Source organism: Cupressus sempervirens, chromosome 4 (assembly GCF_028749045.1).
Source record: "Cupressus sempervirens isolate cs-2001-9-10 chromosome 4, ASM2874904v1, whole genome shotgun sequence".
Classification (NCBI taxonomy): Eukaryota; Viridiplantae; Streptophyta; class Pinopsida; order Cupressales; family Cupressaceae; genus Cupressus; species Cupressus sempervirens.
In genome coordinates this window covers 176,345,414-176,372,664 of record NC_143121.1, presented here as the reverse complement: position 1 = coordinate 176,372,664, position 27,251 = coordinate 176,345,414, and the positions used below count along the sequence as shown (strand labels likewise).

Below are 27,251 nucleotides of genomic sequence, written 5' to 3'. Positions count from 1 at the left end.
TTAACCCTTATACCTCAACAAGAGCAAAGAGTTCAGAACTCAGGAAAAAGCCACAAAGGCACAAAAAGAAAATATATAATCAAGCATGCCTTTCCCAATGAAATGAGCTCTCATTTATAACATTTCATTGGCCAAAGTTTCTTAAAAAACTCCACTTTAGAAATTGTGGAAATTTTCCAAAAGAGATCAACACTGGAAACTTTCCAACACGCTCTTTAGAAATCTCTTATAGTCATTATTATTATAATATAAACATTATTATAATAATGCAACTCAATAATTAATAAATAAATAAGAGCTCATGCAATTATGTCATGTCCCCTTTCGAGAGTGGACATCTGTAATGTCCCCATTTCTGAGATTGATTTTTATAAAGTTAATATAAGATTAAATAAATAAATAATAATTATAATTATAATAATTATATTGATGAAGTTAAATAAATAATAATACCTTATTGAGTATTATTATCCAAATTAAAATTATTTATAATGAAAGATATAAATAAGTTAAAACCAATATTACCATTTATTTATTATAACCTGAAGTAAATTTTAATTAAGGATAATGATAATATAATTATGATATATATATTATAATATATACCATCAAAAGTGTATCCTCCAGTACAACAAATATTAAATATTAACATTTAATAAAAAATATTAATTGTAAGAATATATTAAAATATATACTAAATGTAATTGTATTCAAATATCAAAATACAATCAGATTTCTAAAGGTCGCATCCTTTCTATCATACAAGTATATATAGGATAGACAGCCGGACAGAGCTGGGGGGGAGTGCATGAGAGGACTATTGGAATCTGAAGTACAATGAATGGGATTAGATGGGTGTTGCAAATCAACATTATCTATGTTTCGGAACATGAATCCAATGATAACCAGTGGTTATTATATTCAAAGGAGGAAAACAAAACTAGACAAAATCACCTGTTTGCCAATGTGGATAAGTAATAGATGGTAGACAAACAAGTATAAGAGAAGGTAGACAAGAGTAAAACTCTTGCAGACCAGATAAAGAAGATATTGTGGGATATATCAGACATGAACATCCATCAAAAGTAAAGATTACAGACGGAAGAAGGGGATTTATGCTCCAAGACGGCAGACAGCTCGACAATGTAGGAATTATTAAGACATGGATGGAACCAATAACAAGACAGCAGAGGACACATTCAGAGTTTGATACGATCCCTGATAGTTTGGAAAGTCAGCGCTTGGTACCATATTACACAATCAACATCTGGTATCACTTTAGAATAAGGACCATGAACAGAATACGTCAAATATGAAAGAGTAAGAACAGAGTATTGGAAAAGAGCATAGGAGGGAGAATCGAATACAGAGAACAATCATTGGAGAACACAAAATCATTAAGGAGAAACTAATAATCGAGTGACGATAGAAGGAAGTACGAAGGCTCAAAGACATCTAACTTAAGAATATAGAGTAGACCATTGTTATGCCCATAAACAAAGCACAAGAGGCCCAAATTCTATTGAGCCAGAATGAAAAGACTTGGTGACTGATTCAATAACATGGAGGTAGCAATAAACAAGTCAAAAATAATCAAATGAAAAGAATAGGAAGCACATGTCAATAAGTCACTACAATTCACGTCAAGGAAATATGAAATCTGAACCATTAATGCAAAACCATCAGAGGAGACAAGTCAGACAGTAATGTAAGGAAGCATAAACATCATTCAAACATACTAAGTGCAAGCAACCCATAATAGGAGGACGTTGATAATATCTATTTACCGCATAGATTAATTGATTAATGCACATAGACAATGAACAAGAACAGCAACAGCAGTACTTTGTTTATCATTCACATATGCCAAGAGATTACATACAGAGCATAAGATAAGATGATCTACAATGATCCCAGACAGAGTATAAATACTTCCCATTGAACCTTCCCAAAGGGGTCCGTCAGCTACATAACAATCCTAATCTACCCATCGGCTACACAATTTCTACCAATGACATGATCCCCCCCAAATGAAAAAGTCGTCTCCGGACGACAGTTACAAAATATTCGAGACAAATTAACATACAAAATAAATTAACTGACTAACTGCACAAGATAGATCTGTTTTTGTCACATCACTTTCAAATTCGTCCCGTGCCTGCAACAAACTAGTCTCCAACCCATGATGCATCTGTAGCCTCTACTAACACAATACTGTCTCCTTAATCAAGCTGACCTTAATAGCCACTCGTGCTGTTTTTTCTACTTCCAACTCCTGGGTACCTTGAACCAAGCGTCGATGTACTGCCTTCAACTGGATGATCAGCTCCTTCCGAGCTCTCTATGCATCCACCAAGACAGCTTCATGTCCAACACCTACTCCAAGTGCCTCAAAACATAACATCCCTCTCGAAAGGCTTGCTCTAGTGCTCTCTCCACCTCTGGCACACTATGCCTGCAACAGCTCCAGGTCTCATCAACTGATCACACTTCCCACGAATGATAACTACAACGACTGGGGCTCTAAGAGGCATCGCCCCCAGCGGGGTCGAGGGACAGCACTCCGAAACCCACACAAAACTGCATGGAACACACTATTTCTTGTTATTTTCTTCCAATTCCACATTCTTTCTGGCCACTGCTTATGTTTTCCCTTCCCTTTGGCATCATGTGTTACTCATTATGAACTGTTTCAATTTGTCGTTTTTTTTTTTTAGCTCGTCCGCTGTTGTGCCTCTTCCATTTGTTCTACCTCTCTATAATGTAGGGTTTCTCCTCTGTCGCTTTTGTCTTCCCGCGGATAACATGCCTCAATATATATTTCTCTATTGTCTATTTCTCTCCTTGTACTCGATTTTAGTCTAGTAATCCTCACGTACACGCGGCAACTTCTAGCAAAATTCGCCAAACGCCGTGACTTCCCAATTAAGTATTGAAATTCATACTCACAGTCCCAAGCCCAGCCCTATGCAAGAGACTTCCGCAGAAAGAAGCTTCGAGAGGAGGGGCAAAGTTTTAACTGCCTGCGGCATTTAAATCTTTTACTGCCTGTGGTAGAGAAAGCTCCACAGAGAAGAGTGAGTCTGCGGGAGAGAGATCTTCAGAAGCTAGTCCTCCAATACTTGAGGGAAAGAAATAACACGTCTTCCACAGGTCTTCTCCTTCCCAAGATGTCGAATGCTGCAACCCGCAGGGATATAAGTTAAACCGCTCCTGAACCTTCCACGAAAGAGGAACAAAGGCACGGCAATAAAGGTAACCTGCAGGAGAATAAGGTTTGTCACAAGAGAACAAGACCATCCACAGAAGACCAAGACTATCCACAGGAGAACATAACGCCAACAGTTTGCGGAAGACGAAAGCATCCACGACATAAACATCTGCAGGAGAATGGAAAACATCAGTGGGAGACAATAGACATCCACGAGAAAACAATAAGTGTCCACGAGGAAATAATAAGAGGCCGTGGGAAAACAATAAATGCCCTTGGGAAACCAATAAGCGCTCGCGGGAAACAAGACACCCATGGTACGCTACCCGAGGGACAGGTGTCCGCGGAGCAGTGGTCTGCGAATGTGCCCGTGGGCACACTTTGTCTCTCCTTTTTTCTCTCTTTTTCTTTTTCTTTTCTTTTTTTTTTTTTTTGATAAAAAATACAACTCAATTTTCCCTCCAAATTTTACCATTTTGCGACGACAAGGGAGTTGTTCGGACTTGGCCCTTCTGCGATGATGACAGAGTCTTCCTGGCATGGTACATCTTCAGCTTCAACAAGTTGACTGCCTAAGGCACTTCTTGTCTGTCCAAGGTCCACACTTTTATTGCTCCATTGTCACCTACCCCCCTGATCTGGTATGGCCCAACCCACCTGACCTTAAACTTTCCTGGTTTATTTCATCTGCCATACCTCAACACCAATTGCCCCAGCTAAAACCTATTCAGTTCTAGGTGCTTATCATGCCACGCTTTGCATCTGTTCTATGTCACCTCCATGGCCCATTGTTCCTGCAATCGTCGCTCATCCAGATTATTTCCTTGTTGTCGGCACCCTTCAACTAATTTTATGGTGCAATGTATTCTTTTCTTTCTATGCAATCCATTCATTGTGTACCAGACGGTGGGATCTTTCCTTTTTTTGGGTTCGTACTGTATGTTCTTCCCCTCAGCTTTAGCCGTAACCGCCTTTCCTTCTTCCACTTCTCTGTATTCCTTCGGATATTCATTTTCCTCCTTTTTTTCACCTTTGTCGACCCTTAACATATAACACTTCGAGAAGAGTTCATAGTCTTCTATCTGCTAGTGGAAAAGGCCATTCACTGAGTTTAGGTCGTCGTCATTCGATCCTCCTTCTAGTCTCAATACTCCTTCGTCCGGTTCCATTCTCTTCTTTCCTTCGTCCTCACTTTTGCCTTCACCTTCTGAGTCTGACGACGCTGCCTCCTTACCTACCATTTGTGTGTAAATAAATGACGAATTTCCGCCCTTTGCTTTCAAGTGATAAAGTGTTTTTCTTCTAGTCATGTCTAACCCTATCTTGAATAAGCCATCTGCAGCCCAAAATGGCGTCGTATCCTTTTCTCTTCAGTGGGATCAGGATAAAGTCAAGTAGGAACGGCTATGTGCCAATCGTCACCGGTTGTGCCATCAAGATGCCGAGAGGTTTAATGCCATTTTGGTTTGCTGTCAACAACTAGAATGTAGGTGGCCACAACGTCGGTTGTCCCAACCTCTTCCAAGTATCCTCGGGTAAAACATTCACACCAGACCCTCTGTCGACAATTGTGTCCGTCAACACACTTCCGAGAATCCCCGTCTCAACGACCGCCAAATGTCGTCCGGATGCGAGGGCTAGCAGCATTGGGTCTTCTCCACTGGAGGCGATTTCCTTCCCCCGTCCTGGTTCTCCTGGTAACTTAGTAGCTGGTGCGATATTTGTGAGTGCGGATTGGAGCTGAGGCATTGTGATCAACAAATCATTGATTTTGACGGGTATCTCCGTTTGTAGTATCTGTCGTACAATGTTCTGTTCCATGCAGTTCGTTGGTGAGGTGCCAGTGGTGTCCTTCAGCTGAGATGTCTCCACGTGCATCGCTTTCTCAATTTCCTTTCGTACTTCCTCTAGCCTATTCTTCTCTTCCGCGAGGTCGGGGTATAGTTTTGCTTGTTTCCGTGTGATTGCCAACACCTCTTCGTTCGTCCCGACGATGATCAAATTCACTCCAGACTTCGGGCACTTGGCATCTTCATGATCACCAGGTCTGCACCATCTGCATAATAATTTTGGTGTGTTTGTTGCTGTACAATCCCGGGCAAAGTGGCCCCACAAATTACATGATCGACACTGAACGATTGGTCATCCGTTCGCATCATACTGAATTCGACTTCGGCTACCATTGTTATTGTTATTGTTCGCATTGTTGTTCTTCCCACATCTATTATTTCTATATCCTCCGAACGTAGCACCCTCCGTGCTTGTGTTCCCACTCCCTCCGGAAGTGGAAGCCTCCTATGCCAGAAACACCTGTTGAGGTCCTCGTGTTTTCAGATTGAATGGGCATTCCTTTGTGGAATGTCCCATGATTTGGCAAATCTCGCAAAATTGGTCATTCAAACACGATCCCTTCATATGACCTTCTTTCTTGCACTCGGTGCACCAGAGCTCATTTCCCTTGGTCTCCTTCTACATGTTTTTGAATTCTTTCATCATCCGAATCATATTCTTTTGGAGGGCACAGACCTTCTTGCTGTCCTTTTCGTCATCACTGCTCTCCTCTTCTGAAGATGCGTCGTCACCTAAATCAGACGAGGTACTCTTCTTCTTCTTCTTCATCTTCTGCTCACTTTCCAGGTTCATTGCCCGGTTGTACGCTTCAGTGTATGAGTTTCAGACAGTAGGAGAGCAGTTGAGAGCAACTCCTTAATTGTAGGAGTTTACAACATTTTAGGAGGTGGAGATGGGTTACATTCTTGAGTCTCTACGAGATCATTCTATGGTTTCAATTTCGGGAGATTCGGAGAATGTCCTATTTTTTAGGAGTATCCATATTTTTGAGGGATGAGACTGTCAGTTATTTCAAATTATCTAGCATCAGTCACAGGAGGTGACGAGATCAGTTTCACCTTGTAGAGGTGTTTTGACTATAAGCTCGCTTTTTGGAAAATATTTTAATATATTTAAATATTCTCCTAAGTTAGCATTTTAATAATTTAAATAAGGCAAAGTTATAGCCATTTTGGAGTAATAAAGAGTTTTTTGGCCTCATCTAGGTGAATATCCCTTGGTGTAATAGCTCGTTGGAAAGGTCTTGAAGTTTTCTAAAAATTTCTCTTTTGACTCAGAGCATTTCGGTGAACGGATTTCTTTCTATTGGGAAAAAGGTCATTTTTTGGATACTTGACCACTTTAAAAATGAGAAATATATTATTTTATGAACCAACACCCCATGGGGACACTTTTAGGGTTCGAGCTAAGTTTGGTGGGTTATAAGGAGGTAAAGACGAAGTTTGAAGGCATTATTGACATATTACATCTTAGATTTGTGTTTTGGGCTCTGATTGAGCTTTCAACATTTGGGACACTAACCCCACTTACTTTGCCTATTTGGGACGTAGCCCCCAAAACAGTGGTTTGGATTCTTGCACTCAGAAGAATCTTGGAGATTGTGCATTGTTTCTTCTGGGTAATGCAGTACTGAGTCAGTGTTTTAACTGGGGTTTGGGCATTTTACCCACGTGGGGGCACTTTGCAACTGTACGGCCATGCCTGGCAACCATATTCTTTCCCACGTGCAACATTTGAGAGCTAGATTATGGCCGTAGCTTCCTTCTGGGCTCATATTTCACCTTCATGCCTTCAAGTTGGCTTTATTCTTGGTTGTGATCATCTGGATATTATTGTAAATCTTCATCTGGTTACATATTAGGCGTATATTCAAAAAAATCTACTTGAAACGACTTTTCTTTAAATGTATTTGGAATACATGTTCAGAACTGGTTCATGTTATTGTACTTCTGTTATTACTTATTGAAAAATCATCAAAAATATAAAACAATCAAACCCTTCTGCAACTTCTGTCTAGTTCTGCAAGAAAATTTTAATAAACAAGGAAAACATATTTAAAAAATATAAAATTACAATAGATCAGTAGAAGAGATCCATCAGGGATCTTTCATATTACTTTATTAACTACAGGTGACGACCAACTGCTGAAGCCACCCACTGCACTACCAAAAATAGCAACTATTAAAAATAGACGTACTAAAAATAGTAAGTTCACAACTGAGACCCCCAAAACACCCTATCATGAGCTAAATCCATCAACTACATAGACTGGCCAAAAAAAGGGACATTACATGAACCCATTGAGTTTTGGATTAGAATTTCGAGAGTATAAAAGTCCATAATTTGAAATGCCCTTCACATAACGAAGCACATGTTTTGCTGCCATCTAATGATCAGCCTTAAGAGCTGTCACAAAGCTTGAGATATAGTTGACTGCGAAGCTAATATCAGGCTTAGTAGCAGAGAGGTAGATGAGGCTGCCTACTAGTTGCTATCATCAACGGAAGGAGAATGACTACGAGTAGATTTAGTTCCATCCTTGGAACATAGTACACATCGAGGAAAATGAGATTCCTCCCAACAGACTATATCTGAATGTTGCCTTTGCCACCAACCGCGTATTCTTCTCTACCATCAAAAATATCAAAGTCTGAATAAGGCTGGTAGTCAGTAAATCAATCTCTGCGGTGAGTGAAATGATGAGAGGCACCTGAATCAATGTACCAGGCAAATGACTTCACATGATCTGTGGGCTTTTTAGCCATGAACACGTAAAACGCAAACTTTTTCTGCTCAATGCGCTCTGCACTGTTCGCTTTGGGTTGCGAACCTAATTCCTTAGATTGTGCAGCTAAGTGTTTGCGACAATCAACCTTTATTTGCCCAAACTTGTGGCAGTAATTGCCTTTATCCTTCTGAAAGTATTTAGCAGCAAAAGCTTGCTCTGTGGAGCTGGAGTTGGAGCTACTACCGAATTGTTGTTTCCACCAATCTTACTAAAGCAAAAGTGTGTAGAGATCAGTGAACTTCAAATCAACACCAAAAGACGTGATGTTGAGATTCTCAATAAAATGCTCATAGAACTTTGGTAAACTCCGAAGAGTGATAACCGCAATGTCCTCTTCCTCCATCTTTCGATCGATGGCAAGTAACTTATCATGGATTTCCTGAATTCTATTCAGGTGTGCCTGAAGCGAGGTTCGCTCATCCATGACAATAGAAAAAAGAGTGTTCTTCAGAAAGAAAGCTCTACTTTTGTCAGAAGTCTCATGAAGACCCTTGACATGTGTTCAAATCTTGGCAATTGTCTTGCTGGATGGAATCTGAGAAAGTTGATCATCAGCCATGGATAATTTGAGAAGCATCACTAACTCTCGATTATTTAGATCCCATGTATCTTGATCAGGTACAAGATTAGTTGGACACTTCATAACACCCAGAACAAGTTGATCGGTGTTCCAATATTCAAAAATTGTGATGATCCACTACTTCCAAGTGCCCTAATTTCGACCATTGAATTTGGAGTTGTGCTCGAGCAGAATGCTTGTCAAAGATGCCATGGCACGTTTGTCAATGAAAAAACATGAAAATCTCTGAAGGCACATTCTTCAAGGCAAAAAAAATGGAAGACCTAGAAAATTTGGAGAGTGACCCAAAAGAGAGCTAAAAAACCCAGAAGGAATATGTTGTCATTTTCTTGATCCGCTAGCTTGAAAATCGAAGCACCTAGAAAAATCTAAAGACAACCCAATTGAACTCTCTAAAAACAAACAAGAATCTAAAATCAAAATTTTTTTTCGAGGTCAAAAATTAGGGTTTCAAAGAATACCCTAGTAAACAGCCATGAAAGATCGGTTTGCAAAAAAAATGGAGCTTTGGAGACCAAAAAACTTTCGATCTAAGGTAGTAAGCAGCAAATTTGAGGTCGTCAATGGCGTGGGAGTGCATAAACGACACCAAAGATTGGTGTTTAGAGGCACGATCAGCGATCAAAGACAATGAGAAACGGCTCTGCTTGGGCGCAAGCCTTGAGATCACGTCATGATTAGAGCTAGTTAGTTGAATGCATGTAGTTCACTAGCAACCCAGGGCATCTCTCAGTGTTTACAGAGGGCAAAGACAAAAAACGTGACCAAATCTCATTCGACCAGACCAGGCTTGCGATTTGATCAGCAAATTGCATGGGATGCAAGCATTTGATCGAATCTTTGCATTCACATTCCACAAACTAGAGATCAGACATTTTGTAGACAAATTAGGGGATTTTGTTTCACTAAAAAACCCTAGCTGACTGTATTACTGGTGCAATTTTTGTTGGTTGTAATTCTCCAAGATTCTAACGGAAGAAAGTCTACCAAAAAAATGGAGACCCTAGCCGGGTTTATGTGAAAAAATCTCTAAAATAATTTCAAAAAAATTTAACAAATAATTTCAAAAAAAGCTTGTAGTATTGACTTTAATACCATATTACAAAGTAACTGGTAAAATACTTGTTTGTTATTAACAGAGACTGAAAGATCATTATATACAAAAGAATAAAACGATGTTTCCTTAAAAAACGATCGTAAAGAATAGAAACATTCTATTCTAACTGAGAAAGCTGAAAAAGCTAAAGCTAACTAGATATTTACAATAGATTACCATTAACTAATAACAAACGATTATCTATTATCCTAATACATAAGGTATCAAAAAGGCCAAAATGCCACTTTTTAAAGTTCACCCTAAAAAAACATGGAATCCACTTCCTTGAGTGGAAACTTGATGAATAAAATGATGGAATCTATTGGCTAAAAATTTTGTAACTCGTTGGTATCACAACTTACAAAATTATGACTTTAGGCAATGTCTCATGACATTTCTCTCTCCTCTCAGTAATATGGGAGGCTCCCTTCTTACCATAAGTGGCATCAATATGGACTCAACTAAAAATGACAAAATAAAGCGATTTCCTCAATCTATTTCTCTTTTTTCAATAAGGATTAAATAAACACCTCACGAAAAACACTAAAACAAAAAGGAGTTGTTGATATGATACTACTGTGACTCTAGGATTGACATAAGAACAATACCACAAGTGGCAGTTTACTTTTATGTTTTATGGAATAAGTATAGAAATTCAAAGTCACCTGCGACTATCGTAAATTAAGATTCAAATAGAATAACCAGTAAGGCACAAAGTCTCTTACTAAATAATCTCAAACTTAATAAAAACCCACTTGCAACTAAAACCCAAAGTCTTCAGCTCTAAGTAATTGCAGCCACTAACAACTATAACAATTTGTCCTCTTAGAGAACAAAGTCTTCAAAAGTTAAAATTGGCTCTACATGCAATACATAGCTCAAAGTCTCCACAATTGAATTCAAATCCCTCTTGAGAAAAGCTTCTTAAACTCATAATCAATATCCACAAAATGTTGTCACATAACACCTTGAATCAACACAAAGTTTGAGGGCAAGTTGCCCCTTTAATTAAAAAACAATTGAATTTACATCTAAGCTCAAAGTCTTAGAGTGCAAATTTAAACTAATAGAATTTCCTTGCATTGCCAAAAGAAGATTATTTACAATGAGCTCCCTTCTTTATATAGGAAAAGAGTGGAAAGAAAGATAGAGAAAGAAAAGGAAAACCTTAACCATATTGACTTCATCTAAAACTAACTTTGACTTATTGAATACTACAAGGATTAAAGCACTTGAAACATGATTAAATGAAAAAGCTTTGCACATGATACTATCACCTGTAAACATATCTTGTTTTTACATTAAATGTAATCTGTCAAATATAAATTACAAATACATGACAAAAATATTGTTAAGTGTTCGACAAGACACAACACCTTTAATTCATCATAATATTTTGGTCTTCATGCTACTACAGGATGCTCTGTGTTTTAAATGTTTAAGCTTAGGGAAAGCATCACAAACTAGAATAAGAACACACATCCCTAGTTGTTCTACATAATAATAATGGTTTCTTGAAAAGTACATTTTTTCATATTCATCTATCTTAAAAGCATTCTATGCCCGTAATTATTCCATCTCTCATCATTTTCTTTGTATGGTTGCATCAAGTTGTTGTTTTGTAGTTACTAGAAAAAATCATAACATGATCTTTCAAGAAAGAACTTTTTAGATCTGGAAGAGTGTGTATAAGTCAAAACCTTTGAACAAGGAAAGGGCAAAGGATTTTAGACAAAATCAGATCTACAAATAAAGAAAAACTCAAAAGCAAAATTTTATGAGAACATTGCATATGAATGGACAACAAGCTTTGAAAAGGAAATGATGTGCATATCCATTTATACAAAGACGTGTTGATTTTATGGTCGTTGTGACTAGAATCTACAAGCCAACCAAGATATCACAAAAGTTGTGATTATTTATATTATTGTACATCTTGAAATGGAAGCACTTGCATTGTAAGACATTTTAACCCTCCCTTTTGTGATCCCTAGGTCCACGAATACACTTATGCTCTCATTGTTCTTGTTCTTGAGTACTTGCCTCTTTTCTGGTTGTTATCTTTCCATACCCAAGATCTCAATGCATGTCATGAGGTACAAATTCCTCGTGGTAAGGGTCAAGGTCATCTCAAATCCCTAGGTAAGGAACGACCTCATCCCTAACCCTGGTAAGGGACAAGGTCGTACCTTAGGCTAGGCATTCGGCCTCAAATCATAGGCTCATTTTGGGTTTTTCAATTGCTTCCCATCTTCCTAAGTTGGCCCTTTTTGGTTTTTGTTCCAAAATCACTATAAAACAAGGCCTTTAGTCCTCATTTACCATCTCGTTCCACTAACATTATTGTCTAAACTTCTTCATCTACGTAACACATTAGTTATGATGATAAATTTGAAGAAGCTAACCATGTCAAACATGCCCAACCTACTCACACACCTCATCTTCCACCTAAAACTCAATCTTAGCCTCAACCTAATGTTTTCATCACCTTCAATCATGACTAAACGATTAAAGTACCTGATTGTGCTCTTTACATTACTACTAGGATAGCTCGTATCCCTTCCTGTTGTGTCTTAGTAGTTGACCCTTCTTCCATGGTGAATATTATAACTTAAGAAAAAAAAATTAATAAACAACTACATAAGGATTTCTATGATTCATCTAATTTGTGGATTTAGACTTGCAATGGTTTACTTTATATTTCTCATGGTACTATATTTGTTCTGGTCAAACTTCGCAGTAAAGTTGTGGATACTACTTATGTGGTTATTCCTAGTTCCAATCAATTTCAGGTTAGGCTTGGTATTCCCTAGCTTTCTTGCATGCATGTTACCACTTCTCCTATGCATAAATGTCTTAAGTTTCCCCGTGATGGTGTTAATCCTAAAATAACTCAAATAATATAATGGTCTGAAGTGCTGGCCTTACGGGTCTAGTAGAGCATTAATATCCTTTGAAGGATTTAACCTACTTAAATATCCTTATGGCATTTTCCTGATCGGCGTCTCCTTAGAGCATACGATTTGTTCTAATATAATATTGTATGTTAGTATAGTTACTAACTAATTCTGATTATGTATGAGACGGCGCTCCGGGTTAAAGTTGCCATTTAATTTGTGGGGCTGACCAAGGAAGAGTTATGTCCTTTCCTAGGACATGACTCTTGGTTGCCCTATATATATGAGATAGGGATGTGGATAAAGGACACAAAAACATAGAACAAGTCTGCTCCTTTAGCATCCTCTGCCTCATTCAAGTATATAGCAGAATATATATTATTTATTGCGGAATTTTTATCTCACTAAGAAGCTCAAATATATTATTCTGAATTGATCAACTTCAACTCCAATATAAAGAAGGTGTTATATCAGTCTGTTCAAATAGAATTTGCAGAATTTTTGCACGGTATTGGAGCTCTAGTAGTTGAACCTAGGCTCTGTAAATTAAATAATCAAATTTGATATATATCTAGCATCACTCTCCTATCTTCAATGGCATACACAATCAGACCCGAGGACAAGTTTGATGGGAAAGAGCACTTTGATGCTTGGAAATTCATAATCATGATGATTCTTAAAGAAAATGATCTAAAACAATTTGTTGATTCAAAATCCAAACAACCTACCCTTGAACCTCATAAAACTATCTTGAGTAAAGGAAATAGGAAAGCCATTCAAATCATATTAGATGGAGTGAAAAATGATATAATACCCATGCTAACAAAACATCAAATAGCATTTGCTATGATGAATGCATTACTAAATGCATCTGAGGTTAACAATGCAACTAGAGTTCTCACACTAAAAAAGAAACTAAATCACATACAAATAAAGAAGGGAGAATCGATGAATTCTTACTTCCTAAGAGTTGTCCGCCTAAGAGATGAACTTGCAAGTATAGGAACCATCATCAATGACACAGAACTAACACTGATGGCTATAGATGGATTACCAGATTCATGAAGTTGCAGATATAAATGAAATATGGCACAGAAGATTAGGACATTTAAATTTCAGAACTTTATCAACTATGGAGAAGATGGTTACTAGTTTACCTAAACTGAATAAAGATCACTCAAGCATATGCAAAGGATGCGCTCTGGGTAAGAACACCAAAAGTCCATTTCATGATAGCACTAGAAAAACTAACAATGTTTTGGAATTAATCCACTTAGATTTATGTGCACCTATGTCTGTTCCTTCTCTCGGAGGATTCCGGTACTATATACTTTTTATAGATGACTTCTCTAGGAAAACATGGATTTACTTCTCAAAATGCAAAGAATTAGAAGAAATCCTGAAGAGATTTAAAGAATTAAAAACCTTAATTGGAAGCTTATCAGGACATAAAATTAAAACTCTCAGAACTGATAAGGGGGGGAATATACCTCAAATTTGTTTAAAATGTTTTGTAAAGAATCAGAAATTAAGACGGAGTATACCGTTCCTTGCAACCCACAACTAAACAGAGTAGCAAAAAGAAAGAATAGAACAATCATAGAAGTTGTAAGAGCTATGATATTTGATCAAAATCTAGAATATTATCTTTGGGAAGAAGCATCTTGTATTGTTATCTATATTCAAAACAGTGTCCTCACTCCTACCTTAGAGATAAAACTCCTGAAGAAGTCTTTACTAAGGTTAAACCCAATATAAATCATCTTAGAATTTTTGAGTGCCTATTATATATACATGTTCCAAAAGAAAAGAGAACTAAGTTAGAACCCTCCGGGAGGAAAGGTATTTTTGTAGGGTATAGTGAAACATCTAAAGCATATAGGATTTTCTTACCTAGTCAGAAAAATATTGAACTTAGTAGGAATGTAATTTTTGAAAAAGATTTAGCATTCAAAAGAGCACTAAGTTCTGAAGAACCCTCTCCTTTACCTAGTTCTAAAAGAAATACTAAATCTGAGTCTCAAAGGGAGAACATTGAAGAAATTGAAGATAAAATTCAAAATCTTAATCTTGAAGAAACTCAAAATTTTAAGAAAAGACCACTTTGGGCCATTAAGACACTAGAGGAAGCACAAAACTTTGTTGCAACATCTGGAACACTCAGAGAAAGCAAAAAACCCAAAAGATTTTCTAGTTATATAGCAAACATGAATGATTTGTCTAAATCAGAACCTACCAATGTTTCAAATGCTACTAAACATACAGCTTGGAAGGGTGTTATGATGGAAGAATATCAATCCATTATGAAGAATGATGTTTGGGAAATTGTTCCTAGACCTGAAAAAAAAAATATTGTATCTTCCAAGTGGATATTTAAAATAAAGCATGTTGCTGACGGTAGCATTAAAAAATATAAAGCAAGATTTGTAGCCAAGGGCTTCTCTCAAAAGGAAGGGATTGATTATGAAGAAACCTTTGCTCTTGTTGTCGTATACACCTCCGTAATAGCAGTCCTAGCTATTGTAGCATCGAAAGGATGGAAAGTACATCAAATGGATGTAAAAACAGCATTCCTAAATGGAAAGATTACAGAAGAGGTATATTTGGAGCAACTAAAGGTTTTGAAACTCATGATCCTAACATTTTTATTTGCAGGCTCAAGAAAACTCTCTATGGGCTTAAACAAGCTCCAAGGGCTTGGTATGAAAAAATTGATAAGTATCTCACCGGCTTGAGATTCTCCAAAAATGAAGCTGATCCAAATCTATATTGTAAAAGGGATAAAGATGATATGGTAATTTTGATGCTGTATGTTGATAATTTAATAATAACAGGTGATGATCATCTCATAGATCAATGCAAGAAAGATCTAATCAGAGAATTCGAGATGAAAGATTTGGGACTCCATTACGTCCTAGGACTGGAAGTACGACAGAATTCTGACAGCATTATACTTAATCAATGGAAGTATACATTAGATATCTTGAAGAGATTTGGAATGTGGAACTACAAATCTATGTCTTCCCCAATGGAGACTAATCTACATAAACATAAAGAAGCAGAAGCAGGATCACCTTCCATAGATTCTACTCTCTATAGATAGATGATTGGGTCCCTTATGTACTTGGTAAATACAAGACCTGATATTTGCTATGTTGTTAATGCCTTTAAGTCAGTTTATGTGTGAGCCAAAGGAGATTCACCTAGTTGCAGTCAAATACATTATGAGATACTTACAAAGCACTCTTAACCTTGGGCTCAAATATGAGAAAGTTGATTTGGATTTACATGAATTCACTGACTCGGATTGGGGTGGAAGTGTTAAAGACAGAAAAAGTACTTCAGAATGTTGTTTCAATTTAGGATCAGCAATAATATCTTGGATATGCAAAAAATAATCTTTAGTAGCCCAAAGCTCCACAGAAGTTGAATGCATTGCAGCAACAATAGCCTCTCAAGAAGTAGTTTGGCTTAGAAAGTTACTTGTGGGATTATTTGGTCAAGCCATGAATCCTACAATTATCCATTGTGATAATCAGAGTTCCATCAAGCTTTTGGTGAATCCATTTTTTCATGACAGGTCCAAGCATATCGAAATTCCTTACCATTATGTAAGAGATATGGTAGACAAGAATACTATAAAATTAAAATACATTTGCATTGCAGATCAAACAGCAGATATTCTCACTAAACCTCTCTCTAGAATGAATGTAGATCACTTCAAGAAAAGACTTGGTATGGTTGAATAGTAATTCATTTGTATTCTTTAAATTATTAATATAATAATTTTATTGTCAAGCTATTGACTGTTATGGGCTCCACCATTTGTGTTCATTATTTAAGAGGTGACGATCTCTATATAATGAAGACTAGTATAAAAGACATATGAGAGATGACGATCTCTTAGATAATGTACTAAATAGTAGAGTTCTACTAACAGATCTACATGAGTTCAAGATCACATTGTGATGTAGACATTGTTATGTCTATGAGTCACAATTTGGATAAAAAAAACTTTCTTATTCCTTAGATTTTATCCTATGGTCTAGTAGATCTTAACTTAGGATCATGTTGTGATATAGGAATGTCAGTACCTATGAGTCACATCTTGGATAAATGGAGAATTTTATTACTCGCCAGATTTTATCCTGTATATTGCATTTCATGCAAATTATGTTATCGTAAGTATAAGTGATAGTCATATCACAGGTATGGTAATATGACATTGTATCACATGTCCAGTGATACCACATGCTTAGAAGATTTAGATAGATATAGAGTATCAATCTTTGCTTATTCATCGTACTTGATGTTGCTAGATATGATTATCTCTCATTATGATTATCAAGTTAAGAGGAAGTGTTATTCCTAAAATAACTCAGATAATATAATCGTCTGAAGTGCTAGCCTTATGGGTCTAGCAGAGCATTAATATCCAATGAAGGATTTAACCTACTTAAACATCCTTATGGCATTTGCCTAATCGGTGTCTCCTTAGAGCATACGATTTGTTCTAATATAATATTGTATGTTAGTATAGTTACTAACTAATTCTGATTATGTATCATACAGCGATCTGGGTTAAAGTTGCCATTTGGTTTCTAGGGCCGACCTAGGAAGAGTTATGTCCTTTCCTAGAGACTCTTGGTTGCCCTATATATATGAAATAGTGATGTGGATAAAGGACACACAAACATAGAACAAGCCTGCTCCTTTAGCATCCTTTGCCCCATTCAAGTATATAGCAGAATATATTATTTATTACAGAATTTGTATCTCACTAAGAAGCTCAAATATATTATTTTGAACCGATCAACTTCAACTCCAGTATAAAGAAGATGTTATATCAGTATGTTCAAATAGAATTTGCAGAATTTTTACAGATGGCAAGATCAAAACCATTAACCATAGTCTCTACCATCCTTCTAGGCCTCAAGATTTTGTAGACCTTAATTTATTTTTGCCTTCTATTAATAACTTAGCACTACAATGTACCAATCATCTTTTCAACTCCTATCAAGCTTTTAATGTACCTAAATTTTGTGAACTTAGTGTGTCTAAGCTGGATCCTAGTAGTGGTTTTCTTCCCATATCGATGGTTCCTCCTATTTCAACTTTAGCTCCTCCTATTGATATCTCTCAACCTAGTGGTGTTCCTTTTGTTCTTCCATCACAACGAGATAAGGACCACCTCAAGCATCCTCTAAAACCAAGCATCACTGATGTTCTCGTGGTCGTCATTAAAAAACGCCAAGCTAGAGCTAAAGTTTGCACTCATGCTTCATCATCTCATACACCTCCAATTTCACTTCTATTTGATCATGTTAAGTCTAAGATTATGGATAATGATGATAACATTTGTATCTTGGATTATATCACGATTACTCTAGCTGAATAAGATACTCTTTCGGAAGTTATTGATGGTAGCAATAATATTATTTAAATTATTTTTAATTGAACTTTTTATTATGTCGAGGAAATTATAGTCCTCCCAACCCAAGAATTGTTTGCCCTCAAGTAATTGCAGACTCAAATGCTACAAGATCTTTTCGTTTGCCCATATGACATCTTCAATAGGCAAGTCCTTCCAACAAACTGGGTACTACTGGATGGTGCTGTAAAGTTTCTGAAAATTCTGCTTGTAAATCAAATTGACATATAACCTATATGGTGTTGGAGATGGTCTTGATCAATTATAGATGGAATTAGTCCTTGCTGAGATAATAATTCTACCATATTATATATTCTGCTATTAAATTGAATGAGGCAGAGAATGGTAAAGAACATACTTCTTTGTACTTGTGTGTTCTTTATCCACATTCCCATCTCATATATATAAGGCATCCAAGAGACATGTCCTATTAAAGGACATGACTCTTCCTAGGTTGGCCCTACACAAACCAAAGAATATTATGCCTAAATTGATGTCTCATCGAAAACAATTTAATTAGCAAATGTAATAACAATAAATATGTTACTTAGAACATTAACAAATGCTCCAAGAAGGACGCCAATTAGGTAAATATTATAAGGTATTTAATATGTTATATTGTTTACGAAGGATATAAATGCTTTGCTAGATCCGTATGATCAGCAGTCCAGATCATTATGTTATCAAAGTTATTTAGGGTTAACAAGTGCACAATCTCAACTTTTTCTCTCTAACACCGATGATCTTTGTGGGCTCCAAAATAAGTTTCACTTCCTTGTCAATGGATAACAATTCCTTAGAAACCATGTCCGGTTGACCAACTATTGTTTCAAGGCATGAAACGTGAAAAAAGTTGTAATTTTGACTTCCCTTCAGAAGCTCCAACCACTTACTAGGGTCCACAAAAGCATGGCTTCAACTTTTCAAGACCACTTTTCTTAAAGGATGATTGTTCATATGGCTATATGTAGAGGTAAACAAAATATCCTACCTCAAGACTCAGCTCTACCCTGTGTCAATTAGGTAGACATATTTTAATGATTATGAGCCCTCTACAAGTTGTACTTGAGAGACATGAGGATATCCAAACTTGCTATTAGCCAACCCTTGGTGCCAGATCCACAAATAACCTGATACCAAATCCACAAATAATGAAGGCTCATAACCAAGAAGTACCTTGAAGAGTGACCTCTTTGCAAAGAATGCATGTACTCCATAATTCTGAATACTTCGTCCAAATGTCTCAGATGTTCCTCTCATGTCTTGTTGTAAATGAGTATGTTGTCAAAGAGTACCACCAAAAACTTGCACAATTGCTTGTAAAGATGTGGTCCATGCAAGATTAAAAGGTGGTGTGAGCATTAGTCAACCCAAATGGCATAACCAAGAAATCGTGTCCAAACTATCTTCTTGAAATTTTGCTCCCGATCTGGTGGTAGCCGAAGCAAAGATCAATTATGGAGAAATAGACATCTCTATGTAGTTTTTCCAACTCATCGCTCTTGGGAATAGGTTGTCTATTATTGATAGTTTTCTTGTACAATGCACAATATTTGACACACATCCTTTGTGATCTGTCCTTCTTCACCAATACTACCAAGAATGCAAAGGAACTAGAGTTAGGCTTGATCCATCCTTTTTTATGAGTTCCTAGATCGTCTTCTTTATCACTTCTTTGAACTTCTTAAGGCAGCGATAAGGCATAATGGTAACAGGATTGGCTCCTACTTCCAACTCGATAGTGTGTTGCAAGCCTCGATGTGGGGGTATACTGGGTGGAATATTAGCGAAGACCAAATTGTGCTTACACAACGCCACTTGCACCTCCTCATCCTAATAGTAGGTTTGTTGTCTACTCAAAGCTTTCGTTGAGACTATTACGATAATAGATAGTTTCTATTATCTATGTTTGATATCTAATGGTTATTTATTATAATCTTCTGTAAATATTAGATGTTTCTAATATTTAGTTTTATTTTTCTATTCTTTACAATTGTTTCTTAAGTAAACATCATTTAGTCTCTTATATAAATTGATCTCTTGATCGTTTAGTCACTGTTAATAACAAGCAAATATTTTCCAATTACTTCGTAATATGGTATCGGAGCCAATACTCTAAATTTTTCGAAAATAATTATAATTTCTTGGTTGATATTATCTGCATTTTATTTTCGAGATTATTTACATGCACATTTGCTTCCTATTCTCTCTATAATTTGACTAGGGTTTTCATTTTGAGAGATCTGAATCCACCAACTTCCGGTTCGGCTCTGCAACCCATTTTTGTGCAAATCCGTCTATTTTTTCTGCACATTTCTGCCATTTTTTGTGGTTTTTTGCAGCAGGACCATTTTTGTTCAAAACCCTAATTTTTTGTACCAGATCAATAAAAAATTATAGATTCTTGGTGGGTTTTTGAGATCTCAATTGGGTTGCCTATTTTTTCTGGGTGCCTCAATTTTTGTGCATCAATTTTCAAGAAAGTCGATCCAGAGTCCGACAACATATGCTTTCTAGATTTTTTGAGCTCCCTTTTGGGTCACTCTTCAAATTTTCTAGGTCTCTACTTTTTGTGGGTTGCATGTACTTGCATGTTGTGTGCATGTGCTGCTTTACCATGCAAAGTCTAGCGTTTTGCCTCCCCTGAAAATTCTAGTGGGTTTTCAAAAAAAAAAAAAAAAAATCTGATGGGTTTTCATTTATTTACAAAAAAAATTTATGGGTTTCTCTAAATTTTCCCTTAAAAATTTTTGATTCTGTAATTCACAAAGTTGTGTAGGATTCCTCTGTTGGGTTTATAATTTTTTCCTCAAAAATTATCTTTTTGGTTTTACTATTTTTCCTTAATAAAACAAAGCTTTGTATTGTCAGGTTTTGATTAACTTTTCACCTCAAAAATCATGTTGGGTTTTGATTGACACTTCACCTCAAAAATCATGCTAGGTTTTGATTGATTTTTCACCCCAAAAATTGTGTTCGATTTTTTTGATTTTCTCCTAAAATCATGGCTTCTTGCGATATGTTTTGGACCATTATTCTCATCTACAAAGTTTTGCAGTGTTATCCAAAGTCTTCTCAGCAAACATCCTTTGCTCCAGATTCAAAAGACATCCTCTGCTCCAGATTCAGAAGGCTCCTGAAAGAAAAACATTCAATGCAACTATTGCTAGAAGCTTGGGCACATGAAGGTTGAATGTTGGAAGCGCTTAGCTTCCCTATCTAAGCAATTTGGTTCGTAGCCCACAGCGAACTGTACGGAACACCTTGAGCAGACAGAATATGCCTTTTACACTTTTTGACAACTTCGTGCTCTGGATAGATTAACCATTAAGTATGAGGGTATTACGATAATAAATAGTTTCTATTATTTCTGTTTGATATTTAATGATTATCTATTGTAATCTTTTTTGTTAATATTAGAATGTTTCTAATATTTAGTTTTATGTTTCTAGAATAGAATGTTTCTATTGTTTACAATTGTTTCTTAAGGAAACATCATTCAGTCTCTTGTATAGATTGATATCTTGATCACTATTAATAACAAGCAAATATTTTCCAATTACTTTGTAATAGAGACCAAGCAATGTGTTGCCCAGACAACATCATCATATCTGAAATTCACTTCCATTTGTTTGGCCGAAACCTCCCTTTGGCCTCAATTTGACATTCCTCTCGGAAACACCTTCTTGTCATCCACCTCAAATGAGAATTTTGTTGTTATTTTTCCTTGATGTAATTGGTGACTCCTGCTTCAATAAGTGTCGGCGTGTGTAATGCAGAGGAAGGAAATCACCAAGTGTCTAAGCCTGTGTTGTTCTGTTATGTCAATTTTCTCTTGACTCTGATACTTTCCATGTGTCTAGTTTGCAACTGGGAAACTCAGCTACTTCAATGTTATGACAAGTCCCTCTCTTAAGGCCCACATTGCCCATTATAGAAGCTTTAGCCTGCATTTTGTGGCTTCCGCTACTTTTCCTTGCAGGTTTGGGCAGCCAGGGAATATCTGAACACTATATTGTTTCTTATTATGAAGGGCTCGTCTAAACATCTACAGATTAAAAACGACAGTTTGCTTGACAGGTCTGCACATGAAGACAACAGTACTAAAAACAGCAGTTTGTTTGAGAAATGTTTCAAATCAACCATTGTTGGCAGGTTTGTAGGTGAAGATATTACCCATTCCGTACAAAACTACAGGATGGGTCTGTTGAGTAAACATCCACAATGGTTAGTCTCTGCAATGCTTTTAAACAATGCCCATATCACCATTTTGACAGTTGACAGATGGTATGCAAAGTTTGGACATTGGGCTGTAAATAATGTTGGCGTTCTTTAATTTGACAACTGCATATGCATCTTGATAACCAGATGTTAGTACCGACCATGTAGCGTGTGTGTTGCAGCATAGGTATGGACAATTATCCCAGCCTGCAATAATTTCTGAGAAATAATGATGCATTCAAGCCTGTGGGTGAACTGAATTATAATATAGTGTTCAAGGGGTATTTCTTGGCATCTTGATTGATTGTTTGTTAGTTGGATATGACGGGCATTACACATTGTCAATAGAGTTCTTGGCGGTTTTTGGTTTTTTTAATACATTTTGTTAGGTAACTCTCTTTCAACAGGCCTGCAGGTGAGAGTAACAAAATAATCAAAACAAGCATGTTTGGAACGATTATGAAAGAAATCGAATATATTTTTGGGTGTGTCGATGATGTTCATGAAAAACAGTGGTGGGACATGCAGTAACATAATATGATTGACGGTTACCAAATAAGAAGGTAGAGTCTGGTGTCTTAAAATACTATTGGCAAAAGCACGATGTTAGAGAAATGAATGAACAGAAAAACAACCTTCTTCATCCTGTAGGAGCAGTCTGAATGATAACAAAAAAGTGTTTTTAGTGGGTATGAAGTTTTAGAAGACTTGCGTCTTTTGTTGTGACTGTACATTTACCTTTGTGGAAATATTCTGCAGCCGGCAAAAAACAGTGAAGTATGTGATGCTTGACAACGATTGTGGTCTTCACTCTATTAGCGGAATCAGTTGCTAAACGGTGGCTGAAAAGAAAAGAGGAGGTTGTGTTTGTGTGTGAAGAAAAGGTCTGAACAGGGAGTTAATTCGTTGTCCTGAGATATATAGTTTGTGTGCTCATGAACTGGAGCAGCATGCTCAGAATGTGTACTGTGAATGGAATGCTAAATCAGAGGCAACAAGGTGATTGAAACTGGGTGTATAGAATTTGAAGGTCTAATTTACTGTGTTCGTCCTGTCAGTTTTACTATCTCTTGGTAAAATAAGAGCCTAAGCGGGAAGAAGTTCTTGATTCTTATTTCAAACATATTAGGTAAGAGCCCTCTTGAGGTTGTAGCCTCTAATTGTCTAGGATAGAGCCTGTGTTGTAAAAGAGTTTTAGCTCTTCATTATACTGGTGGCAGCCAATATTTTCGGAGATTATTGATACAATTGTTTTTACCCAAAAGGGTTTCCACGAGATAAATTTGTGTGTCTCTCTCTTAATGTGTTTGGATGTGTCTGGTTGAAGTTTAAAATACTGATTCACCCCCTCCCCCATTCAGTATTTTTCTGTTTTCAAATTCCATCCTCTTCAAGCTTTGTGTGTACTAGTCAAGGGTCTCCATCCATTGAACGTCCACTATGAGATCCATATTGTCAAGATCTACTACAAAGAAATCATCTGCTACCATTTAGTTTCCCATGGCAATGCTCAGTCACCGAATCAAATGAGTGCATGAGATAAGATAATGATATTAATGTCCAACAAAAGACCAAAAAGAGGTCTATGGGACTGAAAGATTACAACAGTTAGGCTGCCACCAGCAAGAACACACAAAGGTATCCGAAAATAAAAAACAAAGCAATAACAACAAACATATAACAAAGACAAAGAAAGCACTAGGAGTCTTTCTTGGGCAAAAAGAAATCAGTCACTAAATGATACACATGCCGATGTGTAGAGGCCCTGTACTGTCTTTGGCCACTCACAAAGGAGTGTCACTGGTGCAAATAGCCAGAACGGGATCTAACACATATGGAAAGCCCATTAGGTCGAGTAGAACTGGAAGATCTTTTTACACCCCGCAAAGGAGATAATGGTGTAAAAAAGGCAGTAATGAGCTGAGTAGATGAGTAGATGAGAAGAGATTTACTCCCGACACCTTGACTTTAAACCCTTCATGATCTTTAGTACACAAACCCCTATGATTGGCAAATGATAAGATCCACTATACGAGAATGAGGATTTTGAGTGACCAAAAGAGAAGTCCACATAAAAGACGAATTGTGCAAAGAAAATGGCCCCACTAACAAGCATAACTATAACTTGTTTCCCTTAGAGTGTTTTGCAAACCTAAAACATTGCACTTTGGGATGCCAATCAATGCCACAATGGAGACTCCCCTAAGTACTAGTGTGGTCATTTTCTCTGCACAAATCATCTAATCTGTGAACTCCTCTTTTGGTCACTCAAAATCTTCATTCTCCTATGTAGTGGATCTTTCCCTTCCCTAAGCATTGGTGCCTTGGTACCCACGGCTACCTATAGGTGTAGCAGAGTTTCCTCCTCCTAAGCTTCTACTTTATGGAAACATCCAATGATGACTTCTTCGGATAGGATTTGCTATATTCCTTTGGAGCAAGGGGTGCTTCGGCATGTGAGTAATTCCTAGAAGAAGAAGATGTGGCCATTTTATGCAGATTCTCATTTGCTTTGATGAGTAGGTTGTAGTTGAACCCTTTCACCCAACCCTTTAGGGATTCCATTAGTCCATCCTTGAACAACACAACCAGACTCCTCTTCAAAATGTCCATTACCAACACAGAGAGTCTCTGGAACTCTCTAATGTAATAGTCAACTAGTCTTGATTGTTTCAATTGAACCAACTCCTTGAAGTTGAGCTTTGGATCCCTTTTGTCAAAGCAGTCTATAAGCCTTTCCGTGAATTTAGCACATGAAGTTACTTGATTGTGGTGGAGGGTGAAAATTTCACGATGCCACCACTTGTGAGTGACTCCTCCAAGTGAAGTGTTGCAAATTTGATTGTCTTGTCCTCCAACATCGGATTAAGCTGGAAGTGCTTTCTGTACACAAGCACGTGTTGATATTGTCTTGGTCCCATCAAGGGATGATAAGTTTATCTTGCTTATCTTTCATATGATGTCATCGTTGGAGTAGCCACAACTCCTGTTTCTCGAATAATTCATTCAACAATCAACATAATCCTTGAAGGATGTATCTCCCTCAAGATCGGCATCCCTCTAGTCTTATCTCATCTACTCTTGCAACTCCTTGAAAGTGGGTTCCCGCTCTTTCAAGGTGCTCCTGTTCTATGGGGAAATATTGGACTCGACGGTCAAGAACGCGAACACTAAGTGTTTTACTTTTCTATGAGAGAATTATCCCATGCCCATTGTGTTCTCCATTTTTTGTACCTTCTGCCAATTTCTGCAATGTCCCCTCCATAAGTTAATGTCTCTGTTACGCTTTAACCAAGGCTTGGTTGAGCTGAGCTTGGTGTCTTGCTAATTCACATGACAGTGTCGTGATTTCAGCAGTAGGATCCTATGGTTCCCCCATTCTGTCTACAAAACAATACCTCGTTCTGGTGTACACCCACATCCACTACCTGACAAGATGGTAGAATCACAGACTTTAATATCATTGTAATGTACTCTACAACAATCGCTAGGCATATGACCCCTCGGCGGTACTGCCACTCTCCAACAGTCCTTTTGTAGGATATAAAACAGCAGTAGTACGACAACAATGCTCGGCATACAGTTCACTGTCACTCCTGTACAGTAGGATTCCAAGGTGTATGGTGTGTGTACCCAATATGGTCAACAATCCAGACATACAGTTGATGAGCCTCACTGTACGGCAGCAATCAAAGCATACATTCTTAGAGCTTCACCATACGACAACAATCCAGGCTTATGGTACTGTGGTTGATTGCATGGTGATGTAATGTCCCCTTAGGTAATATTTGCTATTTTGGGACAGTCACTTAGATTCATTACATTGATCTTTTTGATAAACTATGTAATAGATGATATGAACGATATCACTTTAAAATTCTGATATATGTATATACAATACTTTCTAATTATTAAAAGTGAAATTGATATTATATTCTCGACATGTGATGATCTTAGTTATGTCGAAAACAACAATATACAAATGCAATGAGATATGATGTTGCTTGTAGCAATATATATTTGTTGTCTCTATGATATAGGATATATTGTCAATAGAGTTGTTATGCTTGATCTGATATAGTAAGTTGCAATATATTGTTTGATAGTGTTTCTTATTTAGATTTTATTCATAGGTAACCACTGGTGTTGTCTCTTTTTCCTCTGTATGCTTGTGTAACTAATTATGCCCAAAATAGGTAAGATCTCTCATGAGAAGACCCAAAACTGAATATAAATGAGATAATAGGTTTTAATGTGATGAAATAAGAATAAATTGTAATATGATTTCTTATTGTTATTCAAATAATATACCGATGTGGTTACCGCACTATCTTTGTGTTTAATTGAATTCCTTTCTTCCCCTCCTTATATCTTGAGTGGATGAGGCGTGTGTTACTCCCATTCATAATTATCTCCTCTTATTAATCACACCGTTTTATGCTAGTTGATTATTACTAACTTTAACTAATCCAAGATTTCTAATTTCTAACAATGGTTGCATTATGTGAAAATGATTTTATGCTATCTGATAAGTAATATCTGGGACATAGCTAATGATTTGCAAATTCCTTTTTTTGGCATTCTTGTCTTAATTGTGCTATCCATCAATATTTAAAGCCAGAGTGGCAAAATTTTATGAGACATTATCAATTCCTCTCATAAGTGTCAACTTATTGTGTAACATATTAGTATTGACATTCTTCCCAAAACAATACAGCAATATATAATGTTTATTCTGATGAATTCATCCATTCTTGAGGAACATGATTGTAGTCCCTTCAGACATCATTGCTTTTGTTTGGCTTGCAAGATAGTGGAACAATTAATGGCATGTCCTTTCCTAGTATGCTTGCCGTAATCAATATCAATTGTTATTGATTCCAACTTAGCATAATATGTGTACAGTAGCAAGGATTGGATAAGGTGTAATTCAAGTTCTGTATTCTTGCTTGTGTAATTATTTTCCTCGTTACTTGGAGTCTTTGTCCATCGTCTAATACAGCCATTGTTGGATATGGTCATTGTCTTCACTAAAGTCCTTTTGTGATTATAAGGTTGTTATTATTTATTTATTTATTTTATATTTTAATTCTATTTAATATTATTAATTGTAATTATTTTTGTTTTAAGTAGATAAATAGCTATATGTTTTAAATCATAATAGGCTCAGACAATA

The 27,251-nt window shown here is 36.7% G+C and overlaps 1 protein-coding gene across 1 annotated transcript in view; it reads right to left on the bottom strand.

Moving 5' to 3' along the window:
- Window positions 1–27,251, bottom strand: part of LOC149560544 (Tetratricopeptide repeat (TPR)-like superfamily protein) — a 343,698-nt gene that overhangs the window by 199,181 nt on the left and 117,266 nt on the right. The window lies entirely within an intron of this gene.